The sequence below is a fragment of the Amblyomma maculatum genome, chromosome 11 (genome assembly GCF_055883805.1).
Source record: "Amblyomma maculatum isolate TAMU_Amacu chromosome 11, ASM5588380v1, whole genome shotgun sequence".
Taxonomy (NCBI): domain Eukaryota; kingdom Metazoa; phylum Arthropoda; class Arachnida; order Ixodida; family Ixodidae; genus Amblyomma; species Amblyomma maculatum.
In genome coordinates, this window is record NC_139354.1 from 140,034,240 (window position 1) to 140,053,812 (window position 19,573).

The 19,573-nt window shown below is 43.6% G+C and overlaps 1 pseudogene across 1 annotated transcript; it reads left to right on the top strand.

Moving 5' to 3' along the window:
* Nucleotides 1–227: 227 nt before the first annotated feature.
* Nucleotides 228–18,790, top strand: LOC146175078 (uncharacterized; annotated as a pseudogene). The gene is made up of 9 exons (XR_014702346.1): nt 228–616; nt 1,455–1,564; nt 4,530–4,733; nt 5,367–5,451; nt 9,618–9,783; nt 9,864–10,076; nt 10,808–10,982; nt 12,626–12,702; nt 18,169–18,790. The product of XR_014702346.1 is annotated as an uncharacterized LOC146175078 (transcript).
* Nucleotides 18,791–19,573: the final 783 nt, after the last annotated feature.

Here is a 19,573-nt window from a genome sequence, read left to right on the forward strand (position 1 = left end):
ACCATGAGAATTAACTCCCCTCTCCACTCGACAATGCAGAGCACCGTGACTGTAACCACTGAAGTGAACAGAATTAAAAGATAGTGTGTTATAAAAAAAAAAAAAAGAAATCCGCACAAGTAAACAGGCGCTTGTCTGGTTGTCGAAAAAAAATACGTTGAAAAAAAAAATGTTGAAAATAAACATGCTAAAAAGATCACAGCATGCCACATAGAAAACAAGTTAACTTGAAAGTAATTTATATTATTTTTCTTTTGCAATGACATTATCGACATTATGATATCTAGCTGCAACACAAAAGGCTGGCTTTCCAGAAATCTCATGAAGCCAATACAAGGTGTTGGATGTCATGTTTCGCGCCAAATTGCCCTATTTTTTTTGTGCCATGCTCACAGTCACCAGTCACGCTTTGTGGGCGACGCACGGCTGTGTTGGTTCGGTTGGTTCCGGACGTTTGCGGTCAGCACTCAACATGACGTCTAAATGCCTAGTGTCATTCCATGAGAGGAATTTTGTTGTATCTTTTAATGAGACATTAGCACGCAACGAGCTGATTGAGCGCATAAAGGGCCACGAGATCTTCAGAGGGATCGACGCCGCCACCCTCGTCTTCAGGGTGAGTAATTATGTTAACTTATTTACATTTTAGGTTCGTGACAAGCCCGGCGCCGGTTCTTTTCTCGTTTCGGTTGGGTGCTCCTCATGCAAATGTGTGTGGGCCTCTTCTCAAGCAGCACACTTTTGCTACAGCGCGTACAGAGCGCGTTGACAGTTTACATGCAATATAAAGCTTATATATCTCGGCACGCTTGTGCTTCCCTATGCATCGTGCATTAGAACTTTTCCTTTTAATAGGAATTTTGCGTCGCAACAAAGGCCTACCAGTATTGAAAATGCACGTCGCCTTAACACTTCAGACAGGTATGTAGTCCATGTACATGGAGTGCTTTTCATGTATTCGTTCGAAAGCACTTATCCGGACATTCATAGCCTAGCAAAATTGTCTGTTATACTTCATCCCACGCCACTGGCCGCTCATCGTTGTTTTCTACGCAGCAGTAATCTGGATGTTGTGCCCCGAGAAAAATCGCCTCTTGCGTGTCCTATAAAAAAAAATACAAATTGAATAAATCACGTATGTGCCTTAGTGCAGTCATTCATGCACGTAAAAATGTAAAAACATCATTGCCCCCCCCCCCCAAAAAAAAAAAAAAAAGCCTGAGCTTTTGTGCTAAATTGCATGTTGTCATTGAGGTACTGTCACATAATATGAAGTGCTGCTAAGGTTTGCAGTATTTTTATTGTCACTGCTGTCCTAAATGTTCAGCATGTAGCCTGGTGAGATCTTGAAATTCGACGCGACAGGCGTGCAATATTCTTTGAACAGTAATGCGACACTTGTGTTGAAGGGTTCCACTCTAGATTATCAGTTCGCTATTTAAATGCCATAATCTTGTTTCCCCCAGGTCTTTGATGAAGATTTCCAGGTATTTTGCGAAATGCCGGAAAACTTTGTTGCGCAGGACCGGACAAAGATAAAAGTCTGCGAGAACAGTCAGGTTCGGTGGGTACTCTTTTACCATTGGATCATTCTTCGACAAATGTCTGACATTGCACTTGACCGTCTCAAATTTTAAAAAAAGATACAAACTAAAAATATGCTAGCCGAAGTATTTTGCCGAAAAACAATTTCCCCCTAAATTCGAGAAACCAGGCATACTGTTCAATAATTAGTAGAAGTTTTAAATTTTTTTTTATTCCTACTGTTACAGGTGATAAAAATGTGTACATCAAGATAAAAGATACTAAAGTTACAAAAAGGAAGTGTGTTTTGAGTCATAAACACCCGCTCATTTCACCTTTATGTGAACAAAGTAAACTTTAGCAGGTTAAGCAGAACAGGTTATTACCTTTCATTTCTGAATTTTTCAAGAGACTGTTTGTTTCAAGTGAGACAATAGTTTTTGAATTTCAGCTATAGTGCGGCAAGTTGCTTCATCTCTTCACACCTCTTCACCACAGAACACGACACCATCTGCACTGTTATTGTTCTCAAGTGAGGTTAGCACTTCATTCAAGCATTGGAAAGATGAGTAGTTGAATTTGAGAAGAGGCTCTTCACCTCTATGCAAGTGGCACACTTTGCTCTGCCAAGGTCGCCAAGGCCTCTCAATCCCCTCAATCTCAATAGCATATATACCAGCTGCTGAATGTCATGCAGTATCTTCTTTAGCTTCAAGGCTAAAGGTGCACAACAATGAGGGACAGAAAATTGAAACTGCCATGAAATAACCACCTGCCCTAAGTATTGTGCCATTCTGGGTGTCGTGGTTTGCAGTGCAGAGGCATTAGATGACACAACTTGCAGCGTGAGGGCCCAACTTCAGAAGTTATTTTCTCACTTAAGGCAGCATCTCGATGAAAAATTCAGAAGTGAAAGGCAGTAAACTGCTCTGCTTAATCCGCTGTTTGTATTTATGCTTGGACCATTTCACTGTGAAATTAATGTGTGTGTATTTTGGAAAATTTTGAATCTGTATATATTTATTGAGCCGCGCCTGCATGCAGTGAAGTCGCTATGGTCACCCGCACCCGGTCCGGAGGCACCCCCCTCCCCCCTCGTCTCCGCTTTTAAGCACCAGATCACAACTTCCCTTTTAATTTCTCTGTAGTGATCAGACTTTCCATTCAACTGAGCAAAAGGCATTCCGTGCCTTTTGGCGCTTTGAAAGTGTGAGGTGGATGTGTGATTGGGTCGAGGAGTGAGAAAGACAGGAGATAAATGAACAAGACAAAAGACTACCAGATAGATATACTGCCAGTGGCCCTCGCTTGGGAAAGGAGAGTGAACTACACACAAACAAAAAGAGGCGGTGTGGAGGTGCGTCTCGCGCAGGGGTTTTCGATGGGTATCGGGTTAATGCAGGTGTTTCCAGGGTACACGCACCACTATCACAAGCAATATGAGCAGGAACACCCCAGCGCATGGCCCTTGAAACCCACTTGGGGCGTTAGGTGGTGCTGCCGCTGTCCGAAACAAAGTAGAAAGGGCGCCGCGGTTCCCCTAGCTGTTGGCACTCCCGCCTTGCTAGCGTTGCTGCAAAAGCGGCAGCTGACTGCAAGACGCCGGCCGCCAGCTGTGATAAGGCGGTTATGGAGCGCACGTCGCTGACCGTGCTGTCTGTAGTTCTGCGACAAATACCACTGTTAACCCTTTATTTTCTATGTGGGCCAATTTAAAACGTTGACCAGAAAATATTCGTTTAGAGCATGCTTGACACACGCACGCCCACATCAGAAAAGAAAAAAAAAAGATAGTAAACAGCGATATTAAGCGCAGTACTTGAGACACCACTGTCCGTAATCCATAAGCGCCCTACCCGAGCGAGTCGGCCCTACGTACTCAGACATTCTGAACTACTATAAGGGGGTACGGATCCGCTATCCGCTGCCTCATCGGGATCTAAAACAACAAGAGGCAGTGTACTGGCGAAGACTGCAGACAGGAACATTCCCAAACCTGCATATCCTTAGCAAGATTTACCTGTCGCAATATCGGGACGCTTGCCCATGGTGTGGTAGCAAACCTTCGTTATACCACATCATGTGGGAATGTAAAAATAACGATAGCTTTCGTAAAGACCTGAGTGCGGAACAGTGGGAGAGCCGGCTCTCCAGCGGCGATCTGGGTAGCCAACTAGGTCTGATCCAGCACGCCCAGCGAGCAGCGAAGCTCAGCGGAGCCCTGGAATAGGGGCACCGACCCTGTGAGAAGAAGGAAGATGGACCTCTTCTGCTCTAGCGCAAGACCTTCCTAGAGAAATTAACATATTTCCTATCCTATCCTATCATCGCTAGCGCCTAGCAATCAGCTGCCGTTTCGCAGCAAAGTGGGTTTCGAGGCTATTCCTGCTCATATTGCTCATGATAGTAAGTACACAGGCCCGGTCCAATGTTAAAATGGCGTGGAGTCTCTGGCGTAGACTAAGCATGTGTTTTCAAGTACTCCTCACAAAAAAAAAGATAATTCGTTCTACACTTGCCAGTCAGTGTCTCAGAGGCACCAATGCACGCCTTATCGCGTCTTTACACACTAATTCATTTTGCTCCCCACCCCTTCCTCCCTCTCACCGTCCAGCTGCACCCCCCTGAGTGCTGCACCCGGTGCGGACCGCATCCCCCTCGCGACCTCGCTGCCTGCATGGTTTCTCACCTTTTCTAAATGTTCAAACCCTGCTCACCTCACAAATAAGTGTTCAGGCTTTGAGTGTACATACTAGGATAAGTTCCTATCACTTTTTTTTTTGTAACAAATCGGATTAGTGAAGCGCAGTGTCTGGTACATTTGATGTGAAATGACCGCAATATTAACTGTTATTTTGGTTTATTTTAAGTAATACTAGAACGTCATGCAGCAGTGAAAAGTGTCCAAGTTGTGTGCCCCCTTGTGATCAATACAGTTAGAGCCAAAATAATGGAAATGTTTGTCACTATGTAATGATGCTTTTTCTTTCCGTCTACCACTGTAGGATTGCAGATGTGCTTGAAAGAGAATTGCCACAGGCAGCTGAGCAGCAGGCTCAAGTAACGGCCACATACCGATTGGCGTACAGCCTTCCAGCTGTGCCACGTGATATAGAAGCAGCTATTAAGCGACACAAGGAAGGCACACACTTTGCATCCCGGAACCGGGTGGTTCAGTGGATATATCATGATCTTTGTTTGTACAGCATGTGAGTTGTTTGCAAGAATTTTACTGGGCTATTTAGGGGAGAGTGGAGTGATTTGGGTTACAAACTTGCATGGCCATGAGCCATTTAATGCTAGCATTGAGGAGCTCATGTCTCAGAAAATGGTGTCTGCATTGATGGCAGCATTAGTGGATTTGGATTGGCCGAAAAGATGGCTTTATCGCATGTGGAGCAGTGCATTTGAGAAGTTTGTAAAAGTAGTGATTACAAGATCATAATGTGACATCATTAGGACGTGGAAGCATATGGTAAAATGATTGCACTGAAAAGGAAATTGGAGTTATTTGGGAGTCAAACTCCTGACCTTTGGGCTGCAAGTCAGTCGTGCTACTGGTAGGCCACACAGGCACGTTCATGGGGCTTGATTGAAGCGGGGCTTTATATTTGCATGGCGTGGCCTTTTACATGATTGTGCTCATGAAAGAAGCGCATGTTTATGTTTGGACAAGAGGAATTGCTGTTGTGCCATACTATCGTTAAAGGTGATGCTTACTTAACAGTCCCCCTAGTTTTCATACCTAAGCTGACAGCATCTAAAATTAAAATAGCTTCATAAGCCTACAAAAGAACATTGTCACTGTGTACTCTCTTATATGTTTGTTTTCACTGTTCTAGGTACCCTGGAAAGCTGTATTCAGAGGCTGCTCAAGCTCTGGTTACCAGTTACCCTAACCTGGCTGATGCGTCCGGTACTGGCTATGTAAGTAGGCAGCTGAAGCTCCTCAAACTAACCTTGTATGGACCCTGAACTTTCTTAACGGGGTGGCTTAGCATTCTGGGTGTGACAGTAACGCCTTCTCTATTTCTTAGTGACAGCACTAGCTTTGCAAGGGGGCCCTTGGGTGCTACTGATGGTAGAGTCCGTGGTACAGTGCATGCTGCTGGCATGGCTGGCTAATTGTCCTTTATAAAATTTTGTCTTGGGAAAAATAGAACAAAAAGTGTTAAGGAAGATTGCAATAATTTCTAATGCAAAATTGGAGCATAGCAGTTGAAGCATTTTTTGAAATACATTCAGGCAAAGAATTTGAGAGATGCTTGTATGTATGTATACATGTATGTATGTGTGCCTGTGCAGTTACACAGCACTCTTTATTTGCTCACGAGTCAAAGGAAATTTCTTAGAAGAAGAGAAAGAAGAGCCCCTAGCAAGTGGGCAGAACTCCTGGCACTTCTTTCTCTTCTGAGAAAGTCTCTTTGGCTCGTGACTGTCATTCACTTGGTTACACTGGCAATGGCAACGTGGCTCAACCACCGAGTGGACACATAAGAGCTGTGCTCTAAAACTTTAGGCATTTCTTGTAGTATGTCACAAATCGCAAGTGATTAGGTGCTCTCTCTCTCTTGCTGCATCAGTGGAGTGGGCTTGATGACTAGAATAGAACAGCATAGGAAAGGGTAGTAAGAGAGGGCTTGATTTGTTTGCATCAGCTCATCTGGCAATTAAACGTATGGGATTTTGGTCTGAGTAACTCTTGGAAGAACCCCAGGTGATTGATATTAAGGCGAAAGCCTTTAAATGCTCATACTCGCGGGGTCTGTCCGTCCATTGCATCCAAAGGCTGGAGAAGTGCCAGCTGTGACCATCCCCCGCACCGGTGCATTTATAAACGATATGCGATCACGGGATGAAAGTTCTCTGAAAGGGCTGCTGAGTTGGCAGCACGTGGTTATGATCGCATTTTGCTTGTGAATACAGCCGATGGCAGTGATATATCTGGTAAATATTTTGCCTTCCCTGTAGTAGGAATACAGTAGTAGTAAGTGGTTTTATTCACATAAACAAAAACGGAAGTAAAAAGATGTTCGCCAGCACCAATATCTGCTATCTAATCACCAGAAGGACCTGAACTGGAGCGGCGGAAATGAAGGAATAGCAAGGAACAGGGAAAAGAAAACGGTTGAGCGACAGGAAGAAAGGACAGGGACTTTTGCCTTTCCTCTCTTACCATATCCCCGTTTTGGTCCGATTATGGTATGGTATATATAACTTTAATGAAATGCCAGCAAACAACAGTTCTATCTTTGTTAATTAACACATCAGTAAAAGCCAACGTCAGTCTATGTCCCTTAAAAGCAGGCCGTTATAAATGCAGAAGACAACAATTAGGCATGGCGAGAATTTTAAAGAAATGACATCCGACTAATGCACTGCAACGACCAGGGCACACCGGAAAGCCTGAGCTCGGCCTGTTCCACATCTGTTGAGACCTTTCGGCTGTCGGGCGTGAGTTGAAATCAACAGCCATTTTTATAGGACCTTTCAAGTAGTTGTATTACGTCAGTCCGTGGTCTGTGCTGTACTGGTTGCAGAATGATCAATTGCTTGTATATACTTTGTCCTTATCATGCTATACAATTTGATTTATTGCTGCTCTAGACTGCTATCCATAGTGTTTCCATTAACTGACAAAATAAATGGTCTCTTCTACGAGAAGTAAAAAGGCTGCAGGCCAAATATCAGGGCAATTATTGCGATGTTGCAGTGCTTGAAAGGCAAACTGGAAATAATGTACAAAGCTCCCCGTGTCCTTTCTTGCTGTCACTCCCCTCTGCACATCCCCTCGCTATACTCTCCCTATCCCTTTGCTTTGCCGCTGATCGCAGCTCACTTGCTTCAGATTTTATGTAGGAGTTGCCGCGGCCGGCAGCACTCTTTTCCTTCCTTTTCCACTACCACCACCAGTCGTCAAATCTAAAGACTTGCGACTGTTAGTGAAAGCCTCGTTCAAAGTAACCGCTGTTAGGGGTGCCTTTATAATACATCCAAAGCAAAGAAAACAAAGAAAGGCAAACTGAATGATTAGAGAACTTTATATGAGGGCCATAACTCTGAGAATTCCAGCTATGGCTTTCTCAAATAAAATGCTTGAATGAAACCTATTCTCCTATTCTCTTTCATTCGTTCGTATAAAAAGGAGGCAATCTTCAGTGCATAATTTTCTTTTTATTTCAGTTTAGAATGTCGCATACCTTTTTTGGTTGGCGCTTTGCAGTGCCCTCATGCCCTTGCCATGCGAACGCTCAGTTCAAAAGGAATGCACAGCAACACAAGCGATCTATGAAGCCTTAAATGAAGGCGTCAGGCATATGTAGTAATTTTTTGAATGGCATGAATAAGCCCGAAGCTAATGTTAACCACATGATCAGTGAGCAGCAGTAGGGCGGCGTCCTTCGCTTCTCCTGTTTAGTTAGCTGGCGTGCGGAAGGGAGCTAGCGGGCTAGCGTTCCCGGTAGCCTGCTTACAGTCGTCTTTGTGAGCTGGGTGTGATACAACTTGAGGGCGGTATGTTTCACAGCTCACTTCCTCAAAAGCGGTCTTATGGTCAGGGTGCTCGCCGTGCTCGGCGACGGGTCGCGTTCGGTGTTCTTTGACCGTTATTTATTTGTTGCCGAATTATCAGATATAGGACTTTAATGCGATACATAAGAGAAGTGCTGTGGCGAAAAACGAGCTTTTACCAAGATGGATGGAGGAATAGGCAAGAAAGAAAGAAGCCAGGGCTAGAAGTATAGATAGAGAGGGAAAAAAGGAAGTGCATGAAGCAGCGAGAGCACGCGTCGGGGAACCGAAGTTGAGCGAGGTGAAATATATGGGCCGACCCGACCCGGCAAACTTCACCGTGTTTCATCCGCTCCAGGAATGCGGTATTGTCAAAAAATGTTCATTAACTGGAAAACAAAGGGCTATACTATGCAGAGCTCTAGAAGCCAATCTTCTAGAAAACTACAGCTATACTCGATCTCTGTACTTCTTGGCTGCGCTACCAAAGCTGCGATGAATAAAATCGGCATGCGGAAAACTGAGATAGCATACTTGCGCCAAACGAAAATATTGATGTCGATGTTGCAGTGTAATTTTTGATCAGTGCTTTTGCATGCGACGCTTATGCAGCAGGTACAATTCGACCGACACGCAAGGTCAGCATGCAGGGTTGCTTGATGTTTGCATAGGGAATCCGGGATTTCTCGCGATAGTGCTAACAATACGGAATGCATTGATATTACAATCAGTGCGCTTTCAGATTGAGTGCAAGATTCAATTTAACTAGAACAAATAGTTTGAGCTCTGCCGCGGCAACTTCTCCCACGTGACCGCACATCAGAGGACGTCCCGGTGTTCGTCAGTGTTCGCATGCAGAGCGAGCACAGTGACTCTGCTCAAACCATTTGAGGCTAGACATACACTATGTCCTGTTGCAGGCTGATGATGATCGCAATGTCAGCAGGTGAAACCGATCTACATGAAACGGACGTTTAGCATGTTTATCGTTTCCAAAATCACAGCTTACTTTGACGCCGGACCCATCGCTTAGAACAGATCTCGTAGCTCTAATTTTGGTTTATTTTTTATACAGAGTGATGATTTTGCCGCAGAAATGGGACCTAACAAGTTTGTTTTTTTTTATATATAAAAACGGCTACAATCCTAACAACACGGTGGCACCAATAGACTGAATTAACTGCTGAGCCAAAAGCGCAGAAGTAACCAATATCGTAATGTCCTGCATGATGCTTTTTTAGCGTGTGTAAACCTATCTGTGCTATTCTAATACTTCCTTGCATCGGTCAGCGCACTCACTCAGCGCACTCACTCATGAGTGCACTAATATTGCCTCACTCACACTCACGCAGTGGTCGTGAGTGAGTGGCCATGAATGGGAGCGGCCATGAGTGTGAGTGTGTGGCCATGAACAGGACCGGGCATGAGTGTGAGTGAGCCCCTCCTCATGGTGCCGACCTATGTGTTAGTGAATGTTTATTTGTAATTTGTTTTCAGCAACATCACTGTTACCAAAATATTGCACTGCGCTGTTGTCACTGCACATAGTAATATTTTCTTTGTGTGTGATGTTTTAAACGCAGGACTCTTGGCGGGAAGCTGTACGCTTTAAAGCGAAATACGAGCGCAGGAAAATAAGACTGCAGGAAGCAGAGGAAGCCTCTGCACCATCAAAAAAAAAAACAAGTTGTTCAGCCAGAAGGCTTGATTGCAGGAGAAATCACGCAGCGTGTCACAAGGCCATCTGTGGTATGCATTTATATTTCTTGTAGGCCTTATTCATCCAGCATACTGGTGTGAAGTGTGAAATGAGTTACTTTTGCATGCAGGCAGCTGCACTGGGTGCCGCAGAAGATGATGAAACCATATCCTGCCACATTCAAGGCATGAAGAAAGAGCTTTTAAAAGCTCGTCCAAACATGGAATACATAGTTGATTCAATGCGACGAACACTCACTAACCGAAGGAATTGGATTTCTTGTGAAGATCCATCTGTGGAAACAATCCTGCAGGAATATCCTGCCTTCTCATTCAGCATGATCGTAAGTCCTTGTAGTAAAGAATAGGACATCAGTCAGCATAGCAAGAGATTTTCTTCTTTTTCCTTTCTGTTTGCCTTTTTTTTCTGCACATGCCATTCTTCAGTTGCAGTGGATATACTTTGCATTCCGTATCAGTGGAAGTGAAATGCAAAAGTGTGCACAGTTACTGTGCACATGTAGGTGCACATTAAGTAGGTGTGCCAGGTGAGGGACATTATGTGGAGCTGTCCACTATGATGTCCCTCATAGCCAGAGCTGCATGGGGACATTAAATTCTACAAACCAATCAGGTGTTAGCGGGACAGTCTAAATGTACAGAGAATTCAGCTCAAATTTATCTAATTTTCCTTCAGTGCAGTCCTGACCAAATTTCTCACACAGTTTGAATTTTAGAATTAAAGTGTCGGGTCTCAGTTTACCGTGAGGCGACTCCACGCTTGGCTATTTTTATTTGCTGCTCTAATTCTGCTATACTGAGTAATTTCTTTGTGGCTTAATAGCCTGTCCCTGCTCAGTGTATTGCTGTATTGCAAGAAATGCAAGCCAGCGCGAAGCAATTTTTTATTTGCTTTGCATCTGCATGAGCATGCCTGCAAATTAATTTTAGGAAATTCCCTATCATGACAGCTTGTGTGTCGGACCTGTGCTAAAATGTTTTGTTGTATGCAAAAGCAACCGATGTGAGATATATCTTAATGCTGCTGTTTATACTCATATTTTCAACATTTCAGGTTCAGCTAGAGTTTGAGATGATTACGAATGTGCCAATCCTGAAACATCTGGAGGAGGTGTTGGCTAAGGCAAAAGAAAAGATTGTGCAGGCAGCACGAAAGAAGCGCCACCTGGAGAGCTTTCTTCAGGAATTTGATTCACACATCGCTGGTGCCTCAGAAGCTACAGTATATGGTATGTATATTATACTGCTTATCTGACATGGCTTACTGCATTGCGTGGGGGAGGGGGGGGGAATGAATTATTCTGTAAAGACGTGAGAAGGAGCACATTGGTGCCACTGAGGCACTGACTGGCAGGTGTGATCTCGTAGAACGAATTATTGTCTTCTAAGGAGGGCTTAAACACACATGCCTTAGTGTATGCCATAGACCCAATGCCATTTTAACGTCGGACCGGGCCTGTTTACATGCGCATACCCTAGGTATTGCAGCTTCCCACACCAAGAGTTAGCTGTCTCAAGCGTGAATGATAACGAAACCAGTTTTTCTAGCATAGAAGGTCGTGTTTATTCCAGGCTGTTGTAGTTTGGAGTGTAAAAATTAAGAGATGAGAAAATGTGCTGCTAAATTTTTGTGGTTATGATGCTGTGCCCCTCATCAGTAGGTGACACATTGAAGGAGCTTTTTAGGAAGGATAGTGTGACTATATGTTTGACATTGTTAGCCCTTTTCAAAGTTAATATCCCTGACAGACAGGGCAGCCGATTAAGCTGTGATGTGAAAATCACAGTTCATACTTAGCTCTTTACTGTGTACATAAATGCTTCCATGGATTTGGCTTGCGAATTTTTTCGATAGTAACTCTGAACTGGGGAGTTGACTAATACACGATCCACAGCTAAGCTGAGGAGCAAGGCAGGCTAGAACTTGAAATGAAATAGGGAATGATGTTGCTGAGGAAAGTAATGCATTCTGACCATCTTTAATCCTTCAGATACTGTGGTAGGGTGATTCGTTGAGAAGTCTAACTGCCCAAATATTTGATTCTAGTTTTCTCTTTTAGTTTACATTGTATGTGTTAATTAAGCAGACCAATAGTGAACTTCATTTTGTGAAAAAGCTAATATGTAAGAAAAAATTATCAACAATGGCGTGTCAGAGGCAACGTTTTCACACACAACTCAGTTTTGAAAATTTTCAGTGGCACAATAATTAAGGTATTAAAGCCATGATGGATGTTTTATGCATGTTATAAGTACAGGCAAGTAAAGATCTGTCAGGCTTGTTTATGCCATTGTGAGGCAGTGTCACCTCCTAGAAAAGCTTCAAAACTGGCAGAAGTTTCTAATTGAAGTTTTGAAGGCTATTTTCAAAAATGTTTTTCTTATGAAATATTAAGCAAATGTTCACAAAATTTGCAGAATACATTAGCATATAGATGCCCTGGGAGTGTGCACTTTCATTGCTGTATATTATAAAGGAGCACAAGAAATATCGCCCTAAATTTGGCATTTTCAAATGCTGTGGTTATGTTAAAAATTCAAAGAAAAACCCTCCCCAATTTTATGAATTTCTGAAACAAGTCTCTAGAAGGAGGTGAAAAAGTATACAAAATAAGACATTGCATTATATTATATTCCTATATCTTCTAAAGCATCTCTTGTGCAGTACAAAAATGAGTCTGCTATGGTGCCTTCGAAGGGACCATTATAGTATGCATGTAGTGTGCAGTAAAGACCTGGTTATGCCAGGACTTTCAAACTTAAGCATGCTGTGACCCGTAATAAGGATAAAATTTTTTATTCAATTTGGTGTGGGTTTTCTGCTGACATATTTCATGTGACCATATTTGAAATTCATTTGTAACTCTTTCAGAGGCAACAGTCACGGCAGCTCTGTGTGTTCTGCCAAGCTTCGTGAAAGAAAGGATTGAAAGCATCGTGCACCATTCTGTAAGTTTATAAAGCACAATATGTTCATATTTTTCAATAGAATGCCTGGAGCATTTTATTTCTGCTCTTGGAGTGCATTTGACATTACTTCTGTTTCTTGCATAAGTGAAACTGTGTCAGGCTGAAGAAAATAAATACACAGTATTGTATTACATTGTTTTGCATACTCTTGCATACTAATTTCAAAGGCTATTGTGTCCAGAGCCTTAATGAATCCCAATTGCTATCGAACTTGAAGAAATTGCACACAGTAAACTCAATCGCAGTTGAAAGATTCCTTCTTCTTGACTAGAACGACAGGAGAAGGCCACAGGCTTTATAATCTAAGCGCTGTGTAATTTAATTCGAGTGCCAAGAATTTAATCATAGCGCCAGCATATTTAATCGAAGCGCTAACTCGAATAATGTCAGCGCCAACCAATTTAATCTGAGTGCCAACGCAATTAATACAAGTGCCAGCAGATTTAATCCAGGTGCCAACCAATTTAATCCACATGTGAAAAATGAATGCGGTAGAGGGCTCAAAAGCACGAAACATGAATTCCAGAAATAAATCTAAATTGAGATCACTTTGCAGACCATGCGATGAATAAGCGTCACATCCGCATGCACTATTTCGCTTCGTTCTTATGTCTTGCAACAACCAAGAACCACGCGCAGCTGAAAAAAATGCGGTTTGTGACACGTCTCTTGCAGCTGTTAACTTAGACTCATGGCAAGTGAATAAATATGACTGTCATCTTCTAATTGGCTTGCTAAGCACTGCTGCTTATCATGGGTTGTCATAAGCACTGAATCTGCATGCTGATGGCAAGTGCAACCTTCACACAACAGCCGGCTGTTTTTATGAAATTGCAACCGGTGCAGAAATGTATTTGCATTTCTAATCATGATTTAACACCACCAGCAGAAAAGGATTAGTGTAAAGCACAGTTGGTTCAGGCGTGAAGAATTAGAGGCAGAGAAACATTACCTCATTTCCCCGCTTTTTAAACTTTACACGACCACTACCACGGAAAGAGCGAGCGCACCCCTGCATTCAGTCTGGCCGCGACACTGTAGAGTGAATGAAACTATGTACAGTGGAGCTTACAACCGAGGCCAGGAATAGCTACTGGCCTCTCACTATGGCCACTTAATATGGTACTTAATTTGCCTGGGCGGCAATCCTAGTGGTGTAGGTTGCCAACAAACTATAAGCACGTACAAGCATAGAAGTAGCCGACTTTGAAATGCAATTTTATTTTCTGGGAGATATTAGGCAGGTCTAAGTGTAACTCGGCACTTTCTACATATCGTTTTCATGCAAAGCTGCCCATATAAAAGAAAAATTATAGCGGTCGAAAGCAGCACACACTACCCTTTCTTTGTATTTGCTGCATAGAGTGTCGGGCAGCGTCGAGCAACAAACTGCGCCGATGGTCCTTTTTAGTCATTTCGGGAGGAGTGATTAGCACCAGGTCCATCTGCTCGCTGAGGAAAGCTTTGACTTCCGACTTGAACTTCGAAAGCACTTCCTCTTTAGGGTTGAAAAACGGGTCGTAAGGAGGCAGCCGCTTGATTGAGTGCATCTGACTGGTCAGGCTTGCCTGTTCCGCACGACTGTGAGCTGGAGCGTTGTCAAAAATAAAAACCGCTTCAGAACCAGGTTCTTCACTTTCGACATGGGCTGATATGTCGCTCAAAAATTCATTGAACACGACCCAGTGAACCTTGTCGACGGCCGTCCAATGTATGACACCATTTGCTGACATGCAGGTGATAATGTTAAGGTTTGCTCCTTTGGTGCCAGTCGTCGTCTGCACCGCAGGCTGTCCCTTAACTGCACGACCGAAGCTCCTTGACCACCATATGTTATAGTTAGTCTCATCGACGAAAAACCTGCACAAGCGAGGTCCTTCTCACTGTAGCCATTGCGCGTATGTTTTGTGGTTGCGTTTCACGTCGTCTCTGTTGCGGTCAGTCGGCCTCTGAGTCACCAACTTCATGGAGTAACCGTGCGAATCCAGTAGACAATCAATGCCACTTGTGCTGATGGCGATTCCTAAAAATTCTTCTTCCACCGCTTGCTTTATTTGCTTCAGCGTGAAAGCAGGGTTGTTATCCACAATATTCTTTAGAGTCGTTACTACCTCATTTCCGAATTTCTTCGATGTTCCGCCTTTCTTCAACGCTTCTCTATCGCTCGCTGCAATGGATCTCGCAGTCTTTAAATTGATGCCCAGCGTGTCTGCCAATTTTTTCACATCTCCACGCCTCGACACTTCGAGAATTCTGGCCCTGTCATGCTCGGAGACTTTGCTGTTCTTTCTTCTTGGTGCACCTGGAGGCTTGAACGGCGGTCCCAGTTTTCGGTGCCCGATTAGGATGTCAGAGCCCTGCTCATTGGAAGCTTCCATGGAAGAAAATAATGTGCGTTAAAGTTCATGCGAAATCAATGAAAACATGCAGACTACCACCTGCTTATATAGTATACGAGTACGCACCACCATCGTCCGGCTCTACTTCGTCGTGCAAATGCAGATGACAATGCAGCACACACAACGGAGGCGCCAAGATTGCTGCCTGCTTTGAAATCTCTTTTCTGCGTTTCTAGCAAAGTTTTTTTTATGCTCTTGAGAAAACATTTCTATTTCTTGCAAAAGAAAGTACACCTATTTCTAATAGTGAATTGACGTGTCTTTGCTTTCCTCCATTCTCCTGACATGGCACAAAAACAGACAATTCGGCACCGAGTAAACGGAGGTGCAAAACTTGCTGTCTGCTTTGTAACTTTTTGGCATTGGATGTATAACGTTTGGCTGATGAAATTACATATTGGTAAATTAGATACGGTTTATTAAAGCTTTATTTAATTGTGTGATCAAATAATTCTTTCATCAAAGGCATTTTAATTCTGTATATATTTTGTAATCAGCAGTGCGTACATTTGTGGGCTAATATGTTCTCTTGGAATATATAGAGCTAGTAAACCACAACGCTGGGACCCTGCAGTATTTTAGTGCCGAGATTATTAGTTTTAAACGGCTTTTTAAAACACTTGCATCAAGGCAATGTTTGTCATAATATTGACGAAAGCCATCCTATAAGTTGACGCTTCGCTTACTCAGTTTCGATTTATTTTTGGAATTAATGTTTTGTGCTTTGGAGTCCTCTACCGCATTCATTTTCCACATGTGGATTAAACTGGTTGGCGCCCGGATTAAATTCACTGGCGCTTGTATTAATTGCGTTGGCACTCGGATTAAATTGTTTGGCACTGGCATTATTCAAGGTGGCGCTTGGATTAAATACACTGGCGCCTTGATTAAATGCTTGGCACTCGAATTAAATTATACGGCTTACAGATTATGCTGGCACAAGGATTAAATTCAGTGGGAAAACATGTAGGCATATAGTGTACATGCACTTCCTAGGAAGCTCGTGGTGGTTCTTTCTGTACTGTTAGCAATGAAGCCTATAATGGTCAAAATTCATTTCTTACTGTGTGCCACAGGATATGCAGAGAAAGGGTTTACTTGATTCCAGTGACACAGTTTTGCTTAGATGGCCTGGTTGGTCAGCTAATTAGTTATATCGAAAAGGAAAGGTTCCACAGCGCTAACAGAGACGAATTCACAAACAGACACGGACCTGTGAGCTTTGGTTCGCAGTTTGGCTTTAAATCCCACTATAGGCAGTGGATGGATAAATGTAAATTTGGATTGCTCTTCATAGACCGCTTGTGCTCTGCTGCCCGATTATTCACACATCGGTCAGTTTGTCTGACGGCTGATGTAACCTTACCCCAGGTTAAGGGGATTTGATAAATGACCCCAGTAGTACATTTGACATACGGCTTAACATGCTTCTTAGAGCAGCTGTTGGCGTGTTTTCTTTTTTCATTGCCTGTCACTCGTACACACATGTTAGCCAATTTTGTTGCAACAGGTCTGGTCACGACCTCGTGATGAGAGGATGTTATTGCACCTTATGTGTATAAGGTGGCTCATAATTTGAAGAAGGTTGCCAGCGGGCGTGGCATCAGATTGGTCTTCTCCACCCTCCAAAAATTGGCTAACGTGTGTACGAGTGACGGGCGAAGAAAAAAGAAAACATGCCAATGGCTGCTCTAAGGAGCATGTTAAAGGGCCACTGTCCAGGGTATGACGTTTTAAGCAAAGGAGCTCAATGCTTCTATTGTGTACCGGAGATAGTCTGTGCAAAATGCTACAGTGACACGCGCGCCGCAAAGCAACGAAAATACAAATCAAAGCTCTCTCATGCTCTCCTTCGAGAAGCCAGCTTTCCCTGTCCCCGCGCTGGCCCGTCGCGCCGTTAGCCATGACGTGTTTGCTTAGACGACGTCCATTGGTCCGTCTCGCTGTCTGAGGGTGAAGGATGGGTGTCTACCGCTCGCTGCGCGCTTTTCCCTCACCACGGCTGGACTGAATCCAGCGGCGCGCTGCCTCGCCCATTTTTTTTCTTCGCGCACGCGGAGTGCCACGCCCCACCTCCCGCCAAACGTGGAGGAGGAAGGGGAATTTGTCTTGCGGAAGCTAGACGACCTGACAGGAGAGTGAAAAACCTTTGCGAGGGAACGGAAGGAGAGAAACAAGACAGAATTAGGTGACTGCGGTGGCTGTAACTGCGTTATTAGTTACTCTTTTCAAAAACGTTTTGCAGCCATGCGGTGTGGGGACGAAGCCTCGCAGCCATCGCGGAAAAAAAAAATTTCGACCGGAGGGTGGACAGTGGGCCTTTAAGCCAAATTTCAAATGTTGCGCCGGGGTCATTTATCAAATCCCCTTAACCTGGGCCAAGGTATACCTCGGCCAAACTGGCCGATGTGTGAATGATCGGGCTGCAGAGCACAAATGTTGTGCGAAAAACAATCCAAATTTACATTTACCCGCCTACTGCCAATTGTGTCGTTTAAAGCCAAAGTGTGAACCAAAGCTCAAAGAAATCGGGGTTTTAAGCAGAAGCAGGGACACTTTCACCCATGAGTTGCTCGAAGCTTCTCACCAAAAAGCTGGGATCAGACTGCATCAGTGAGACCTCGGTATTACTATTTAGTGGTAAAAGTTGTCTTCTTAATTTCATTAGATAGGGATGGCCTTGCCGGTGATGTTCAGGCATTTGTGGGCATTTACTTGCACAATTTTTTTTTTTTTCAAAAAAAAAAATTGCTGTTTTGAAGAAGCGCGACCAAATGGAGTTCAGTGCTTGTCCTGCCCATGTCTATATGTGAACTTGTCTTTGTTAGCACTGTGGAACCTTTCCTTTCTGTTAAAAATGCACCAAGTAGCCCACAATTGGTTTCAGTTTATTAGTTGTAATAAGTCATCATTTGGTGGTAAACAAGCACAAGCTTGCAGGAAGCTCCTTTATATTAGAGGGCTGGAGATTTTAGCATGGGATTTTTTGGAATGCTTTGCAAAACAGGCTACCTGGTAAACTGATTTGTACTTTTTTTTTTTTCAGGACCCTGCTGCTATGCACTACAGTCCGACTGTGGTACATCAGGGCGACATCCTGGCCACAACAGACTTTTTTGCATGCTTAGAGACAATCTCTATCGAAGAAACGAGCCTGCTGGCGGCGCTGGCAACACAAGTGGCCCTTTACTGGGCCTTCAATATAGTGTTTCCCAGAAAGGCACAGCGGTCTTTTGACCTGCTGTGCCGGCTTATTAAAGTGAACAGCGGCCTTCAGCCTACACCACTTGTGCGCATTGCTGAAAAACTTTTTGAATAAAATTTCATTCTTGATTACTAATGTTTATCAAGCTTAACATTGTCACTACCCCCTGTTGCCCCCTTTTTTGTTTTATGTCAAATTTTCTCAATATTACCCACAAGGCCTCATAATTGAAATGAAAGGTTTTCGAATTGAAGTTAAACTGTCCATTTTTGCATTGCTATAACACATTCATGCAGCGATGAGTGAAGTGCAGTCAACAAGAGCTATACCTATAGCATGTCTGAGGTGGGTGAGGATCACCAGCTTGCGGTTAAAACGTTGGTCTCGGTGGTTTAATGGTTAATCCTTTGAAAGTTGTTCATTGCATGAAGAGTTAATTTTCAGGTAGTAACATTTGCTCTCCAAGGGTCATTTCTAAGGATAAACAGTTCATCCTGTGGGAGTAACATTTGCTCCCCCAAAGATCATTTCTAAGGATAAACAGTTAATCCTGTGGGAGTAACATTTGCTCCCCCAAAGATCATTTCTAAGGATAAACAGTTAATCCTGTGGGAGCAACATTTGCTCTCCTAGGGATCATTTCTGAGGATCAACTGTTAGTCCTTAAGGGAGTAACATTTGCTCTCCTAGGGATTATTTTCAAGGATCAACAGTTAATCTCTTTGGGAGCAACTGTTACTCCTCCTGCAGTTAATCGTTTGGAGTCTAACTGTTTATCCCCTTGCAGTTAGTCCTCAAAAGGATTAATGGTTGTGGCAAATCAGTTGGTCCCCAAAAGGACTAACCTCACTACCCCTTTTAGTCCTTTTTTTCTTAGTGTGTAGTCGTCGCTAAGCCTAAATTGTTTCACACCGAAAGCACAACCGACGGCGCTTTGTAATTGCTCAGCGATAGAGTAAATGGTCTCTCATGGAACTGCCTATTTATTTATCGCATTCTATTAGTGAAAGAAAGATGTAAATTTCACTGACGCGCCTTAGCAGCGAAGCCAGCGTGCAGACGATGAGCCGCGCGCCGCACTAGCGGCAGCTGGCTGTGCTGAGAAACTTGTTTGTAATGCTATTAAAAACAACACGGTATGGATCAGAGATCCGCCTGATTTCTTTTTTTTTTCCTCTTGGCTTATTGTTCAAGTGGAGAAGAGATTTTGGCACTCTCTTCTGTCTCTGGCGGAAGAGATCCACCG